The following is a 16591-nucleotide window of genomic DNA, read 5'->3' as shown; positions in this document are numbered from 1 at the left end:
GTATATGTTTATTTTTATATATTTATAGACTCAATAAATATAAAGTTAATAAATACAAATATATACAAAGTAGCTAAAGCTAAGGGAGGGCACTAGCAGTAGCTTACCAAAATGGAAGTCTTAAAAAATGATGCCTAAATTGTATCTTAGAGGGAGGGGCTCTAAGGCAGAGATAGAAAAGGAGTACTTTCCAGGTATGTGAGACAGTCAGTGCAAAGAAATTGAAAGAGGAGAAGAACATATGTTTGATGAATATAAATCAAATAAAAAGGAGGAATCTTGTATCCAGGTGGCTCGAAGCCAGGAAGATCAGCATTCAAACTCCACCTCTGATACATATTGGTTGTTTGGCCTAAGCTAAGTCATTTCTTACTATTCTATGCAACTTTCTAAGCCTGGTACGATCCAAAGAAATTACTGACTTGCATTGGTATATTGCATTTTTTAGTTGAGAATTGCTTAGGTTAAAAAAATACATTAAGTCTAAAATGGAAAAAAAAAATTTAAATCACAGGAAAGATATCCAAAATGTAAAACATCATCTTCTCCACAAAACCTGATCTTTCTTTGAACATCTCTATAATATCTATTAATAGTAGAATCTTCCCAGGTTTCCAGCTAGAAGCACTGAGTCATCTCTGATTTTCTATTTTCCTTCATTTTCAATCAACTGTCAAGCCTTGTCTCTTCTCTCTTCATAGTTTCTCTCCAATCATATTCTCCTAAGACTACCATCTAAAATCCAAATTTTTATTGAAGTACTGGAGGGATATAGAAAATCTAGACAAGACAGGACCAACAGCCTGCATATAACTTACAATCCAGTAGAGATATCTTACCTTAGGTTATATATGTGTGTGACTGTATTTCATTCATCTTTCTATTCCCATTTTTTAGCATAGTGCTCTGTATGTATATGTGTGTGTTTGAGTATACATGTATATGTGTGTATATATTATCAAACTGGATACTTCATTTAAGCCAATAATTCTTCAATATCATTTTAGCATTATTTTTGGAATCAAAAGCCAAGTTAAAAAACCACTTCTAATTCTTGATATTTGTGTGACTTAAGTCTCAGTTTCTTCATCTGTAAAATGAGAGGCGAAGCCAAATCCCTTTCAACTCTGGAATTATGATCCTATGGTCAAATTCTTCTTAGCCTTAGCATGGTAGCCCATGCCTACAAATCCCTACTATTAGAAGATACCTAGCAGGTAGATCCTTGAATTCAAGAGCTCTGAATTGCAATTGGGCTAAAGCATAATGGGTGTCAACACTAATTCTGTCTCCAATAAGGTAAAATTTGGGAGTTAAGGAAATACTAGGTCTAAGGAAGACTAAACTGATCCCAGTCAGAAACAAAAAGGTTGAAGTTTCCATATGACAATCAGCAGTGAGATAAGGATTGTAAGAAGTTTCACTCTAGGTAATAGGGAGAAGCAATATCCCACCTTTACTGTCCCCCCAGAATCCAATATTAAAGCATCAAGGAGTTGTTTTTATTAAATTAAAAAAAACACTATTAAATATTATTAAAATATTCTAATAAGTGAAAATATGCTTTCATAAAGTCTTCTAATTCTTTTCTCCCTCACAGCTTTTTTTTTTTTTAATGTAGGTGGGGTTTGCCCTTTTTACTAAATCTAAATTGGCAATAAAATCTGGAAGTGTTTTGGAAAGCTCCCAAGAAAGAGTTTGGTGATAATCTGTGTAAATTTAAACCAGCTGTCATAGAAAGTATACTACATGGAAGGAAACTTGTAGTAGTTTTATGAATTCCCAAATATTCAGAGTAAGAGATTGATATGAGTGAAAAGACCATCACCAGGAAACTAAGGAGGAAGAAAGAAAATGGATACAAAATAGAACTCGATATTTTTGAATGGTCCAAGAACAAGACATTTATTCCCATTGCCAGTTGAAAGGATTCTGTCTGGAATTGTGGAATATCAGGATTATAGAACCCAAGTATAAAAGAGGAGAAACCTTAAATAAACCATAGATACTTGATTTCCCTGAGGCAAGAAAGAAGTTGTAATTCTTCCAGCTAAGAATCTAGTGTAACCCTTCTACATACAATACAGCTGCTGAAAGATTGGCAGCATATGTAACAAAGGTGAATGGCAAGAAACAACAAAGGAGGACTGCTTAACACTGATAGCAAAAAGTTACTACAACTCATAGAAGGAACAAAGGAAATGAACAGGGGAGTGGAGAATCATGCAAAGAGAAGAAATGGCAAAAAAAAAAAAGCAATAGGCCACAAAACATTACAGTGAACCTAGTATTATGAATCCTGGAGACAGTATAGATTTCTGTAGAGAAGGGTATAGCTATAGAGAGGCAGTGGTTTAAAGGATACTTTGTCTCTCAAAAGGATTTTTGTTCATGTCCAACTCTTCCTTACCCCATAACTATAGCAAGGAAGACCTTCCATTCTACATTGTCCAAGCTTTTGTTTGTTATTTCCATGACAGTATCCATCTAGTCCCTTGTCATTCCCTGCTCCTTTTGCCCTCATCTAACATCAGAGTCTTTTCTAATAAGTAGTGTCTTCTAATTATGTGGCCAAAATATGTGAGCATCTGTATTTGTCCTTCCAAAAAATAGTCTGAGTTAATTAAATTATTGACTAAGTTGATCCCCTTATTTTCTGAGATCTCTCAAAAGTTTTTTCCAGTACTGATTTTGGGGTGCTCAACTTTCCTAATGTAATCCAACTCTCACAGCCATACATTACTACTGAAAAAAGTATATCTTTGTCAACAAGGTGATATCTCAGTTTTTTTAGTACACTGTTCATATTTGTCATAACTTTCCTTCTAAAGAACAAGTGTCTTTTAATTTCATGACTACAGTCACTGTCTACAGTGATCTTTGAGCTCAAAAATATGAAACTGCTTTCATTTCTTCTCCCTTTATTTGACAGCAAGTAAAAGGACCAATTGCCAGGATCTTAGTTTTTTTTTTTTTTTAAATGTTGGCTAGAACTTTTAAACTCTTTCTCCTTCACTGAAGCTGCTTAATTTTTCATAATTTACTGCCATCCAAGTGTCCCATCTGCATATATAATATTGTTGATCTTAATCATAACAGTTTTAATTCCAGCTTTTGATTTGTCCAGCATGGCATTTCACATGATGTACTCTGCATATGAGTCAAAAAAATAAGATGACAATTAACATCATTGTCATACTCCTTTCCTAATCATAGGACAAGACAACTACACATTTTCAAGAGGCTATGGCAAGTCTTTCTGTGTCAATAAAACCATTTTTTATTAAAGTTTTTTATTTTCAAAACATGCATAGATAATTTTCAACATTCACTTTTGCAAAACCATGTGTTCCAAATTTTTTCCTTCCTTTCCCCCTAGTCGCTTCCTTAGACATCAAACAATCCAATTTATGTCAAACGTATGCAATGTTTCTATACATGTTAAGACAATTATGCTGCACAAGAAAAATCAGATCAAAAAGGGAAAAAATGAGAAAGAAAACAAAATGCAAGTGAACAACAAAAAGACTGATATTACTATGTTTTGATCTACACTCAGTCGCCAGGTCCTCTCTCTGGGTGCAGATGGTTCTCTTCAACACAAGACCATTGGAACTGACCTGAATCTTTTCCTTGTTGAAAATAGCCACATCCATCAAAACCATTTTGGAAGATATTTGAGGCTGAATCCTTTAAAGGGGAGTTGAAGGTTTCTCTTGTGACAGTGTCAGATGTGGAAAGGTGGCCTAGCTCTACCAGATTTAAACTATATTATAAACCAGCAGTCATCAAAACCATTTAATATTGGCTAAGAAATAGACTAGTTGATCAGTGAAATAGGTTAGGTTCACAGGACAAAATAGTCAATAACTATAGCAATCTAGTGTTTGACAAACCCAAAGACCCCAGCTTTTGGGATAAGAATTCACTATTTGACAAAAACTGCTGGGAAAATTGGAAACTAGTATGGTAGAAACTAGTCATTGCCCCAGCTTTCCCCAATTTCCCTCAGAAACAATGCTAAGTAAAGTCTCTAAACAGATTCTGGAGTGACAGAACCCACAAAAAGATGGAATGAAACAAATTTCCACCTTAAGATAACTTAAAATGACTTCAGGAAAGGTCTTTTTCATTTCAATAATAAGGAAATATGGTCCACCATAATTACAATGCAGGCAATCTAGCAGGAGGCTTTTAGCAGCTGAGGCTCTTCAGTCTTGGCTCAGCAGGTCAATGGCACAGCAGGCCAGCTACAAGAACTCCAGGTCAGGCTAGAAGGAAAATTGTGAACTCTGAAACCCTGGCACCATAGGCCAACTAGTCAAGGCCAACTCAGAGTAACCTAGCATTTAATAGCTTCTACATTAAAAGGATCAAAGGGCCTAAAATGTGATGTTTAGGAAGGCAAAGGAGTTTGGATTGTAACCAAGAATCAACCACACAACAAAATTCAGCATAATCTTTCAGGGGAAAAGATGAATATTCAGTGACATAAGGGATTTTCAAACATTTCTGATAAAAAGATCAGAACTAAAAGAAAATTTAATCTTCACATACAAGGCTCAAACATAAAATGATAAACAGGAAAGGAAAAATAAAATTATTTGAAGGTTAAATGATTTAAATCCCTACACAGGAGGATACTTTTAACTCTTGAGAATTATATATTGTGGCAGTTAGAAGAGAGTGTGGATATAACTTGACTTTGATGTGATATGAAAAAAGAACTTAACGGACAGAAAAAGGATTATACTGGGAAAAGAAGAAAGAGGAGATAAAAAAAGAGGCAAATTATATCACATGAAGTACACAAAACCTTTTACCATAAAGGGAAAGAATGAACTTTTATTCTCATTAGACTTGGCTCAGTGAAGGAATAACATACACTCTTAGTTGGGTATAGAAATGTATCTTATCCTATGGGGAAGTAGGAAGGAAGGAAAAATGGAGGTGCTGATAGAAGGGAGGGAAATTTGAAGGAGGTGCGTGTCAGAAGCAAAACATTGGTGAAGAAAAAAAAAGGATGAAAGGAAAGACAAAAGTATAACCAGGGGAAATAATATGGAGGAAAATACTAATTATAACCATGAATGTGAATGAGATTAATTCATCCAGAAAATGGAAGTAGATAGCAGCATGGATTAAAAGCTAGAATCCAACAATATGTTTACAAAAAACATACTTGAAGTAGAGAGATACAGAGAATAAAGGTAAAAGGGTAGAGCAGAATATATTATGTATCAGTTGAAAAAAAGTAGGGGTAGCAATTCTGATCTCAAAGCAAAAGCAAAAATAGATCTAATTAAAAGAGATAAGGAAACTACATCTTGCTAAAGAGAATGAGTAAAGTAAGATCAATACTAAACTTATATGTACCAAGTGGTATAGCATCCAGTTTTTAGAGAAGTTAAGTGAATTACAGGAAGAAATAGAAAACAAAACTGTACTAGGGGGATCTCAATCACCCCCTCTCAGAACTAGATAAATCTAATCACAAAATGAATAGAATTTTAGAAAAATTAGGGATGATGGATTTTTGGAGAAAATGAATAAAGATAGTAAGGAATATATTTTCTCAGCAGTACATTGCACTTAAACAAATATTGGCCATATGTTAGGGTATAAAAACCTCACATGCAAAAAAAAAAAAAAAAGCAGAAATGTTCAATGTATCTTTTTCTGATCAGATACAATAAAAAATGATATTACAAAGACCTATGGGAAAAAATGGAATAGATCAATAATTAATTGGAGCCTAAATAATTAATCCTAAAGAATGGGTGAGTCAAACAACAAAACAAACAATAATTCCATCCAAGAGAATGATCATAATGAGACAACATACATCAACAAACTCCCTCAGAAAAAATCTCTAGGGCAGGTGGATTTACAATTGAATTATATTATTTTTAAAAAGCTTTTTATTTTCAGAACTGCAGAGTTAGTTTTCAACATTCAGCCTTGCAAAACCTTGTGTTCCAATTTTTTCTCCCTTCCTCTCCTCACTTCTCCCTAGATGGCAGGTAATACAATATATGCTAAACATGTGCAATTATTCTATACATATTTCCATAATTGCACAAGAAAAATCAGATCAAAAAGGAAAGAAAATGCAAGCAATAACCCAAAAAAAGTGCAATTACTATGTTGTGATCCCCACTCAGTCCCCACAGTCCTCTCTCTGGGTGCAGATGGCTCTCTCCCTCACAAGACCATTGGAACTGGCCTGAATCACCTCATTGTTGAAAAGAGCCATGTTCATCAGAATTGATCATCATATAATCTTTTTGTTACTGTATACAATGTTCTCTTGGTTCTACTCACTTAACTTAGCATCAGTTTGTGTAAGTTTCTCCAGGCCTTTATGAAATCATCCTGCTTATCATTTCTTATAGAACAATATTCCATAATATTCATATACTATGATTTATTCAGCCAATCTCCAACTGATGGGCATCCACTCAGTTTCCAGCTCCTTGCCACTACAAAAATAGCTACTACAAATATTCTTATACATGTGGGTTCTTTTGTAGTGTGCTTTCTAGAGCCCCCAAGTTGGGGTCACAAAACATACCATCTGAACTAGCTCTCTGGAGGACCCTGGGACCAGCCCAAGTCCTTGGTTTTAGTGGAGGAGTAATGAAAGCAGGAAACTCATGTGGATGGTCAAAGATGGAGTCCATTAATTTCAAGTCCTTCCAGCCCTTAAATATCTTAGTAGGATTATATCACTACAGCACACTGAACATGGGCCAACTGTAGAACCATTACATCACCATAGCACACTGCTCATGTGTTAACTATAAGTACTCTGCTATTGATATGTAAATTCCTCTTACTGTAAGTATCCCTTGCTTCAAGTAGAACACAGGTGGTTATGCTCTCCCTGACTTCTCAGGAAAAGTGAGACATCCCAAGGGGAAATGGGCGCCAAAGGGAAATAGGGAGCTAAATCAGACATTGTCAGCAGGTTCCCTCTGGGCTGAAGGATCTTATACCTCACCCAGAGTTGCCTCACTATCTGAGGCCCTCTACATCCTTTCCCCCTTTTTATGATCTCTTTGGGACACAGGCCCAGTAGAAACACTGCTGGATCAAAAGATATGCACAGTTTGATAGCCCTTTGGGCATAGTTCCATGTTGCTCTTCAGGGGGCATCTAGGAGGCACAGTGGATAGAGCACCAGCCTTGAAATCAGGAAGACTTGAGTTCAAATTTGGCCTCAGACACTTAACATTTCCTCACTGTGCGACCCTGGGCAAGTCACTTTACCCTAATTGCCTCAGAAAAAAAAAAACAAACCAAAACAACAACCAAAACAACATCATATTGCTTTTCAGTATGATTGAATCAGTTCACAATTTTACAATTCCACATCGTATTAATGTCCTAGTTTTCCCACATCCCCTCCAATATCTTTTCCTTTATCTTTTCCTATCATCTTAGTCAATATGAGAGGTGTGTAGTAACAAGTGAATTCTACCAAACATTTAAAGAACAATTCCAATACTATATGAACTATTTGGAAAAATAGAAAAAGAAAGAATCCTGCTAAATAACTTTTTTGACACAAATATTGTTGTGATACCCAAACCAGGAAGAACCTAAACAAACAAAGAAAATTATAGACCACTTTTCCTAGTGAATATTGATGCAAAAATTTTTAAATATTAGCAGAGTTGACAGAAATTTACCATCAGCATAATACATTATGATCAAATGGGATTCATACCAGGAATGTAGGGCTGGTTCAATATCAGGAAAACTATCAGCATAATTGACCATATCAATAAAAAAAAAAAAACCCTAACAAATCATAAGATTAACTCAATTGATGCAGAAAAAGCTTTTGGAAAATACAGCATCCATTCAATTAAAAACACGAGAGAGATAGGAATAAATGAAGTTTACCTCAAAATGATAAGCAGCATCTATTTAAAACCATCAGCAAGCATTAAATGTAATGTGGATGAGCTAAAAGCATTCTCAATAAGATCAGACGTGAACCAAAGATGCCTGATTTTACCACTATTATTCAATATTGTACTAGAAATGTTATTTTTAGCAAGAAGAGAAGAAAAATTGGAAGAATTGTACTGAGTAATGAGGAAACAAAACATCACTCTTTGCAGATTATATGAAGGTATATAATAGTATACTTTAAGAATCCTAAAGGATCAATTGTGGTATATGAAAATTATGGAATATTACTGTTCTGTAAGAAATGACCAACAGGATAATTTCAGAAAGGCCTGGAGAGACTTACATGAACTGATGCTGAGTGAAATGAGCAGGACCAGGAGATCATTATATACTTCAACAACAATACTATATGATGACCAGTTCTGATGGATCAGGCCCTCCTCAGCAACGAGATCAACCAAATCATTTCTAATGGAGCAGTAATGAACTGAACTAGCTATGCCCAGAAAAAGAACTCTGGGAGATGACTAAAAACCATTACATTGAATTCCCAATCCCTATATTTATGCACACCTGCATTTTTATTTCCTTCACAAGCTAATTGTACAATATTTCAGAGTCTGATTCTTTTCTACAGCAAAATAACGTTTTGGTCAGGTATACTTATTGTGTATCTAACTTATATTTTAATATATTTAACATCTACTAGTCATCCTGCCATCTAGGGGAGGGGAGGGGTAAGAGGTGAAAAATTGGAACAAGAGGTTTGGCAATTGTTAATGCTGTAAAGTTACCCATGTATATATCCTGTAAATAAAAGGCTATTAAATTTAAAAAAAAAAAAGAATCCTAAAGGATCAACTAAAACACTACTTGAAACAACAACTTTAGTAAAGGTGATATAAAATCCACATAAGTCATCAGTATTTCTATATATCACCAACAAAGCCCAGCAGCAAGAGATAGAGAAATCCCTTTTAAAATAATTAAAATAATAAAATAATATAAAATATTTGGGAGTCTTACCTGTCAAGACAAATCTAAGAACTATATCAAAACAATTACAAAACACTTTTCACATAAAATGAGATCTAAACAATTGGAAAAATATCAGTTGTTCATGGATATATTTTAATATATATTCACATATATATTTAATATAACAAAAATGATCATTCTATCTAAATTAACCTACTTATTCAGTGTCATACCAATCAAACTGCCAAAAAATATTTTATATAAATACAAAAAAAACCCCAATTAATCTGAAATAAAAAAAAGCCAAAAATATCAAAGGAATTAATGGGGAGAAAATGCAAAGCAAAGTTGCCTAGCTGTACCAGGCCTAAAATTATTTTATAAAGCAGCAGTCAACAAAACCATTTAATACTGGCTAAGAAATAGAGTAATGGATCAAAGAGATAAGTTGGGTACACAAGACATAGTAGTCAAAGACTCTAGTAATCTATTGTTTGACTAACCCAAAGACTCTTAACTTTTGAGATAAAAACTCCCTATTCAATAAAACTTGGGGGGGAAAATTGAAATTAGAAATGGTAGAAACAAGACATAGACCAGTATCTCACATCCTATACCAAGATAAGGTAAAAATAAATTTATGATTTAGATCAAGAGTGACCTATAAACAAAATAGAAGAGCAAGGAATAGTTTAGTCTGTCAGATCTTTGGAGGAGAGGGATTTATGACCAAATAAGAACATTATAAAATGCAAAATGGATAATTTTGATTATATTAAAAAGATTTCACACAAACAAAGGTAATGTGGACAAGAATAGAAGGAAAGCAGAAAGCTGGGAAATAATTCTTTGGGCAGTGTTTTAAAATATAAAAAGAATTTATTGTAATTTGTTAAAAAAAAAAAAAAAAGTCATTCCCCAATTGATAAATGGTCAAAGGATATGAACAATTTTCAGATGGAGATTAAAGTCATTTATGGTCATGTGAAAAACTGCTCTAAATCACTATTGATTAGAAAAATACAAATTAAAACTTCACACCTATTTGATTGGTTACAATTATAGGAAATGAAAATGATAAATATTAGAGAGACTGGACCTCTGAACTGATATAGCCAATCTGGAGAGCAATTTGGAATTATGCCCAAAGAGCTATAAAACTGGATATATGTTTTAATCCAGCAGTGCTACTATAGCATATCTATATATCAACAAGATCATAAAAAAGGAGAAAAGGACTCACATGTGAAAAAAATTTTGTAGCAGCTTTTTTTTCTTTTTTATGTATGCATATTTATACAATTATCGTGCTGCACAATCAGATCAAAAAGGGAAAAAATGAGAAAGAAAACAAAATGCAAGCAAACAACAAAAAGAGTGGAAATGCAATGTTGTTTTTTTTTTTTTTTATTAATACCTTTAATTTACAGGATATATACATGGGTAACTTTAAGCATTAACAATTGCCAAACCTCTTGTTCAATTTTTCTTTATTTTTTTTTTTATTTTTTTTTATTTTTTTTAATATTGCCTTTAATTTACAGGATATATATATGGGTAACTTTACAGCATTAACAATTGCCAAACCTCCTGTTCCAATTTTTACCTTTACCCCCCATCTCCCTAAATGAGGATGACAGTAGATTTAAATATATTAAAATATAACTTAATTACACAATAAGTATACTGAACTCAAAACATATTTTGCTGTACAAAAGATTCAGACTTGAAATGTATATGTACAAATTAGCTTGTGAAGGAAATCAATAACTCAATTGTTGCTATTAATATAGGGACTGAAGATTTTAATGTAATGATTCTTTAGTCATCTCCCAGAGTTCTTCTTCTGGTGTATAAATGTTTCAGTTCATTACTTGCTCCATTAGAAATGCATTTCGGTTGGATCTTGTTGACTGAGAGGCCTGATCCATCAGGACTAGTCATCATCTAGACTTGTTGTGAATCATATAATGAATCCTGGTCTGCTCATTTCACTCAGCATCAGTTCTGTAAGTCTCTCAGCCTTCTGAAATCATCTGTTGGTCATTTTACGAGCATTTCACTAATCTCTTTCATATACTCACATCTTATTCAGCCATTCTCCAACTGATGGACATCCATTCAGTTTCCAGTTTCTAGCCACTACAAAAGGGCTGCCACAAACATTTCGTGCACATACAGGTCCCTTTCCCTTCTTTATAATCTCTTTGGGATATAATCCCAGTAGTAACACTGCTGGATCAAAGGGTATGCATCAGTTTGATAACTTTCTTGAGCATAGTTCCAAACTACTCTCAAAATGGTTGGATTGATTCACAACTCCACCAACAATGAATCAATGTCCCAGTTTTCCCACATCCCCTCCAACAATCATCATTATTTTTTCCTGTCATCTTAGCCAATCTGACAGGTGTGTAGTGGTATCTTAGAGTTGTCTTAATTTGGAAATGCAATGTTGTGATCCACACTCAGTTCCCACAGTCCTTTCTATGGCTGTAGATGGCTCTCTTCATTACAAGATCATTGGAACTGACCTCAATTATCTCATTGTTGAAAAAAACCACTGCATCAGAATTGATCTTTGTATAATCTGCTTGCTGTCACTAATAATCTCCTGGTTCTGCTCATTTCATTTAGCATCAGTTCATGTAATGTAGCAGCTCTTTTTGTGATGGCAAAGAATTAGAAATTGAGGGGATATCTATCAACTGAGGAATGACTGAATAAATTATGATATATGAATGTAGTAGAATACTATTGTTTCATAAGAGATGATGAGCAAACAGATTTCAGAAAAACCTGGAAAGACATGAAATGAGCAGAAGCAGGAGAACATTATGCAAAGTAATAGCAAGATTATGGAATGATCAACTATGATAAATATGGTTCTTTTCAACAATACATTTTTCCAAGATAATTCCAATAGACTTGTGATGGAAAATGCCATCCACATCAGAGAAAAAACTATAGAGATTGAATTCGGATCAAAGCATACAATTTTCATTTTTTTCCCTTTTTCATGATTTTCCACTTTGTCTGATTTTTCTTTTACAACGTGACTAACATGGAAATATGTTTTAAATGATTGTATATGTATAACTGCTAGGGTATAGGACCCTGCCAAGAGGGAGTACATCTCTATCTTTGGTGTACAATAAATTTTCAGCCATGTTACAGAAATGCCCTTGTTGAGCAAGGAAGTGATGCATGACTGGGAAAGGCATTGGCCTGAGGGTCACTGCATAGTTGCTCTGGGATGCCTTGACAGGGTCTCTCTCCTGTGAGCAAGTTGCTGAAATGGCTGCATGGGCCCTCCTCCCCTTGGCAGATACCACACACATGCAAAATCCATGAGCTGCTTTTCTGAATGGTGAATGGAGATTGCCTACTGTTCACATGCTGATCATGCTTGCAAAAATGTATATTAATAAGTTTGTGCTGCATAATAAACTGGAGCTCTTTTCACACTCTAGGAGTCTCCTGCCTCCTTCATCTCACCTCTGAAATCAAAGGACTCATATACTTTGAGCTCTCAATCGGGATGGCCACAACAATAACCTGCATCAGATTGCTTGCTGTCTTCAGGAGGGGAGAGGGAAAGAAGAAAGGGAGAAAAAATTTGAACTGAAAATTTTTACAGAAATGCAAGTCTGTGAGGGGAAATTTTGAGCTCCTAATTCTCTCCTCTAGTTCCTTCCTCACCCATTGAAAAGCAAGCAATATGATGCAAAATATGTTTCCATACTAGTCATGTTGTAAAACAAAACAAAGCAAGAAAAATAAAGCAAAGAAAGATAAAGAGTATATTTTAATGTTCATTCAGTTTGTCAGTTTTCTCTGAAGGTAAATAGTATTTTTCATCATGAGTCCTATAGAATTGTCTTGGATCATTATAATGATGAGAGTAGTTAAGTCTTTCACAGTTGATCACAGTTATAATATTGCTGTATATACAATGTTCTCATGATTCTGTTTACTTTACTTTGCTTTTCACTTTCACTTTTTGTTCATATATCTTCCCAGGTTTTTCTGAAACATTCCCCTTCACTATTTTTTATAGCATAAGAGTATTCTATCAGTCATATAAACTCCTCTTATCCTATTCCCTCCCCATCTTATTTTTTTATAGATTTTGGAGGGTGCAATACTCGTATATATATATATATATATATATATATATATATATATATATATATATGTATGTATTGTTCCCTCTTTGTCTCTTTCCTAATGTGAGTAGGATTCCAGAACTACCAGCCCTCTTTTCTCCAACTAATTCCTCTGTATCAATTCTTGCTCTCATGAATTATTTTTTTTTTAAGTTTTAAATTTATTTTAAACTTACATACAAAAGGAAAGAAAAAAGAAAGCACTACCATGTATACAGTAGAATATATGTGTTCAATATAAAGCAAAAAAAAAATTCCATTTCTGTAAAATCTATATAATAAAAACTATATTTTGTTTTCAAAGCTATCAAGCTTTCTTTTGCTTCCTTGAAGGTTTTCTTTTATTCTTTGCTGTGCACTCTTTGATTTATTTTTTCCTCTTCTTTTCCCCCCAAAGAAGGCTACAATTAAGTGCATATATATATATATATCTCATACATTATTCATATAATTACTGTTTTTACCTTTTGCTACATATTTTTGCTTTTTAGAATCACACCATACTCATCTCTATCCCAATCCTTCTTTGGAAACTACCTAATTACAGCAAGACTTACGGTTTACATTTCCATGTATAATAGTTTGTCTTTATTGAATCCTTTGAAATTAGTCTTTGAGGTATAGTTTTCTTGGATATTATATGTTGAATTTTCCATTTAGTTCAGTTTTTTTTGCATCAAATTCTTGAAAGTCTTTCAATTCGTTGAATATCCATTTTTTAAATTCAAGATTATGCTTAACTTTGCTGGTTATGGTATTTTAAGTCACAACCTCAGTTCTTTTGCTTTTCTATGTAAAATATTCCAAGACCTGTGGTCTTTTAATGTAGCTACTGCTAGGTCTTGTGTAATTCTAATTGTGGCTCTGATGTATTCAAATTATTTTTTCCTTGTTGTTCATAAAGTTTCCCCCTTCATTGGGAGGTTTCAGAATTTGACAATTTGTAGGGTTTACTAATAGCATCTTTTTCAAGTGATGATCAGTACTTTTTATCTTTCTAGTTTCCCCTCTTTTTCTAATACTTCAGGACAATTTTCTGTAATTCTTGTATTGATGTATCAAGATTCTTTCATTGAGCATAACTTTCAGGTAGTCCAATTATTCTTATGGTTTCTCTTCTTGATTTATTCTCCAGACCTGTTTTTTTTTCCCTTATATCTCATATTCTCTTTATTTTCCCCCACATTTTACATTGTATTTTATTATTTCTTGGTCTTTTATAACTTCACTGGCTTCCCCTTGCCCAGTTCTATTTTTCAAAGAGTCATTTTCTTAAGTTTCTGGATCTCCTTTTTTAGTTGGTTGGCTTTCTTTTCATAAGTTTATTTTTCTGGAATTGTTCTTATTAATTTTTATTTTTTCCTCAATCACTTTCATTTGATTTTTAAAGTCTTTTTTACTCTTTATGGTAAGAGAGATTTTTTTTTTACTTCAGTATCCTCCTCTGCAGATGATTCCTGGTCTTCTTCATTCCCATAACAATTTTCTATGGTTGGGTTCTTTCTCTTTTGCCTCCTCTTTTCTTTTCTTTTCTTTTTTTTTTTTTTTTCCCTCAAATAAAAGCTTATTAGTGTAATCACTTCTAGTCCTGGAGGGTTAGGGAGGAGACAGTGTTTCTGGCCTTAGGTTCTCCTTCAGTTCTACCTTCCCAATACATGAACTCCACTCTCCTGTAAGTGCTCACAATCAACAGTGACTCTGTCCCACTGCTTTTGCACTCACTAGGCATGTGCTGGTTCCTTCTTGCCCAGGGCCACATTTTAGTAGTACATCTAACCTGGCCTTTCTTATCAGCAAAAGTTCCCTCAATGTTCACTGACTCAGATGCCTAACTCACCACACTATCTGGGAAGTGAAAGTTCCTATGGTTGGGACTAAGGCTACTTCTCAATCCAGCAAGCCATACAGCTTGCTCCTTCCTCTTTCAGAGGTATTTACACTTCATACCTGCTGAAGCTCTGTCCTAGTATTTTCTTTCAATGATCTCCAATTGTCCTAGGAAGACCCCTGTTCTGCTCCAACCTTTATTTGTCTTTACCACTCTAAATTCTCCCTAAGTTGCAATTTTATCTTCTTTGTGGCAGGAAATTGGAGTGCTTAGAATTTTCTGATTTTGACATCTTCCTAGAATCCTTGCTGCAAATGTTTACAAAACAACCAATACTTATGCATTGTGGTAGACACAAGAATTCCATGGGGTTTACCTAAGACATAATTCCTGCCTTCATGGATTTTACAATCTAGAAGAGTTATTAGACACAAAAAGATAACCTATATCAAATCCTTGCTTGTTATGAAACTTTAAACTGAATTTAAAAGGACCTTTTTAATACATGAATAGACATGTCTCCTCATTTTTCATCTGACTATATTACTCTAGGCTATCTTATTTCTTCACCATGTCCCAAGAAGCTTATTGCAGAGAAAACCTTAATCTTCAAAATTATGGGCTGTTGCTGGGGCTGTTAGGTGGTGCAGTGCATGGAACACCATCCCTTAAGTCACGAGGACCTGAATTCAAATCTGGCTTAGACACTTAACACTTCCTATCTGTATAACCTTGGGCAAATCACTTAATGCCAATTGCAAAAAAAAAAAAAATTCTATCAGCCTTGGCACTCCATATTTTCACCACTCTCTGACCCTCTGATTGAAGGGTGGAGTCATGAATTCCAAAACCTCCACTTTAAGGAGGATTTTCAGTTCTGAACCTTTTATTCCTCATGTAATTGTACTACTCTAGGACTTTTCCTTGCGTACATTCCAAGAAACAAATTTCCCTCTCTGACTCTTCATTCTCTGATGTGTTGTCTTCCTCCATTAGATTGCAAACTCCTGGTGAGAAGAGATTGTTTTTTCCCCAAGCTCTAAGCATTGTGCATGACATATATTGGACACTTAATGAATATTTATTGACTATTGACTAACAATAGAAAATAGTAAATCAATTTAAAATAAAAGATAAATAAAATTAGCAATATGAATGAATGTTGTTAACATTGGACAGAGTAGTAAGACTAAAGTTAATAGTAAATAAAATTTTTAAGAATCAGCAGGTCAGACAATCAGAAGATAACACTATAAAAAGAAAAAAATTTTTTTCCCATGTTAGATTTCAGTCCTAATGTAGGTTACTCTGACTTTGTTTCTATTTCTTTCTTTAATTTTAATTTTCTATTTATTTTAAATTTAAATGCAAAAGAAAAAAAATTCTATGGACACAAAAGAACATAAGAGAGGACTCAATATAAAACAATAGATTTTCATTTCCAGAAGACCTATATAAATTTTACACATTGTTTTCAAAGCTACCCTGTGTTTTCTTTGCTTTTTCATATTTTATTTTGTTCTCTGCTGTGTATTTCTTACTTTATTCAGCACTCCCAAAGGCTACAATTAAACATGATGATATATATGTGTGTGTGTATGTGTATATACACATACACATATATAAATATACATACACACACATATGTAAAACTATACTATGCATATTTTCCATATAGAGATTATAGAGATAA

Source organism: Sarcophilus harrisii, chromosome 2, assembly GCF_902635505.1.
Source record: "Sarcophilus harrisii chromosome 2, mSarHar1.11, whole genome shotgun sequence".
In the NCBI taxonomy this organism is placed as follows: domain Eukaryota; kingdom Metazoa; phylum Chordata; class Mammalia; order Dasyuromorphia; family Dasyuridae; genus Sarcophilus; species Sarcophilus harrisii.
This window is presented reverse-complemented; position numbering follows the sequence as displayed.